The 2,441-nt window shown below is 31.8% G+C and overlaps 1 long non-coding RNA gene across 1 annotated transcript; it reads right to left on the minus strand.

Annotated features, from left to right (window-relative positions):
* Positions 1-238: 238 nt before the first annotated feature.
* On the minus strand, positions 239-1,124 carry LOC25488349 (uncharacterized). The gene is made up of 2 exons (XR_003009304.2): positions 975-1,124; positions 239-854 (listed from the first exon to the last, which is right to left on the minus strand). It is a non-coding gene; the product is annotated as an uncharacterized lncRNA (long non-coding RNA).
* Positions 1,125-2,441: the final 1,317 nt, after the last annotated feature.

A 2,441-nucleotide genomic window follows, 5' to 3' on the forward strand; every position in this document is an offset into this window, starting at 1 on the left:
TATAGTTATCATGCTCCTTCCTATGATCTATATAAGTTGTAATGCTACTCTTTTCACAATTGATGAGAAAACATTTGATCCATTTCTCTCCTCATAATAAGCATATTGATGTTTGAATATACATTTAAAGTTCGCATATATACACTTTATCAGAAAAAGTAACAGATTTAAACATATCGGATAAAGTAACTGAATTCGAAATATTTCAAGTGTCTATGTTCCCTTTCTCTAGTGTTGGAATTAAGATTTATTTTATTTTAACAACACAATGTATTTATTAAAAAGAGGCTAAAAGTTGTAATGGCCATTTTTCCGGTATCGTTCAGTTTTTTAAAACGTTGGTCTGTTAAACCAAAAAAGAACAAGAACAGATTTCCACCCGACATGAAAACAGGATACAAAACAGAAACACAACAAGCAGCCCAGCATATAACAAATGACAATACAGAACAGAAACTAATAGAAATACAAAGCAATAACTTGACAAATGCACTACAAACCATGGCACCCCCAAATTCGCAGCCAAGATGATGCACAAATGAAAAGCCGAATCAAACCGAAAGGAAAGCAAGTTAAGACCTCTTAGGATCTCAGTCCGAGCCACTAACAGACCACCATCTATTATAAAATGGTCCGTTCTTAAGTCTTTACTTAATAATTAGGAGGTGGTCGAATTGGCCATCGAGGCTGAATATGTGGTATTTCTGGGCTGCGTATGATAGGATCACTTGATGGTGGAGGAACCATAGGAGGACTGGGATTGAGATCATCAATTGTCGGTGGCTGGTAATCGGTCGGTCCACCATTGGGTTGCGCGTGTATTTGATGCTTGGTGGTGAAGTGATAACTGGAAACTGTAAGAAACAAAACTAACATGGATAAGTAGTAATACTTCATTCCACCCTTCCCAATGATGATCACCGGTGTATATGACAAATAATTAGTGTGTACGAGCTATAGAATTGAGATAGTACCTTTTTTTCTGGGTATAGCACAACCACAGAGTGCTTCAACATTTTTTACTATGATGAATTTTGATAGACTTTTATATTGTTGTTTTTAAGAATTGTGTTATCTTGTGTTTTAAGTGCACACTTTTTTTCTCTTTTCAAAGCGTCTAAGGACATAAGTTAAAAAGTTAAAAAAGAAATTAAAAATAACTTTTATATTTGACATGTATAAATAAAACTATAAAACTTTTAAAATATTGAATGCTAAAGAAAAAAAATTATATATTTAGTTTTTATACTTGTGTTCTAAGAGAATAAGTTAGCATTTATTTATTATATTTTTAATAGAAGACTTTTATGTTTACCAGAAAATAATATCTGTTTGTTTTTGTGGTTATAGATCATTTTTACATATCCATCTATCTATTATCATAAAAAGCCAAGTAAAGAAAAAACTCCTTCGTAGATTCCACCTCCTTTGGCCCCATTGTAACATAAAGGGCCATGACATTTTCTCGGTTAGTCACGCTGAATGATAATTATGAAAACTTAAAACTCTAAGTTCTAAATTACGAGAACTTCAAAGTCTAAGTTCTAAATTGCATACACACTAAGATGAGATTACGTAGAATATCATGAAAGTTCAAGATATGGATTGAAGGGTACAAAAGAGGAAAAAATTGGACGTTCTAATTGGAACAACTTTCACATAAATCATTGTTATGAGAATTTTGATCTAAAATATATATTCTTTGTATACTATTTTTCTTTCATATGTGAGCATCCCTCCATGTGTTTAGTTTCAAGAATTGCATTCATTCTCCATAGCTGATTGGTCTTTACATTTGAACATATTAATGTGTTTTTTTACTGGTACATAAAGCCTTTTCAAGCCACCATATGCATATTATTATCCTTTGCTAAAGCCCTTTAACACTAAAGTTATTCCCATTTTTTTCGATGACAAATTGTATTATAAGCATATCTCACCCTATATGAATCTTTTTCTTAATCAAAGCTTTGAAGCTCTTTTGGCTCCAATATTCCAAATTCTCAACTTCTCAACATTAAATTTTAAATTCACATATATAAAATTAAACCTTAACTGGGTTGGTTTGATGATGTTGGCATGAAACATTTGAGCGTGTTTCTTTTAAGGTATCACGTTCGATTCTTTTTAGTAAATATTTAGGTGGACTATAGTTTTACTTCTTAAAAAAAACATAAATGTATGCTAATGATACAACAAACAAGTGTAAAATATTTCAACGATGCATAATATATTACCCTTAATTTGCTGCTGGATATATTTATTTTAAACAAATGCAAAACCACAAGAAACAAGGCTAAACCACAATAAAGGAAAAAATGACCATCCAAACATAAAAACAGGATTAAGATTGGAATATAACAATATACGCTTGTTTGCTGCTGTGCGTTCTGAATTCTTACATCTTGGGAGGTGGTCGAGATGGCCTTGGAGGGTGTATA

Source organism: Medicago truncatula, chromosome 2 (genome assembly GCF_003473485.1).
Source record: "Medicago truncatula cultivar Jemalong A17 chromosome 2, MtrunA17r5.0-ANR, whole genome shotgun sequence".
In the NCBI taxonomy this organism is placed as follows: Eukaryota; Viridiplantae; Streptophyta; class Magnoliopsida; order Fabales; family Fabaceae; genus Medicago; species Medicago truncatula.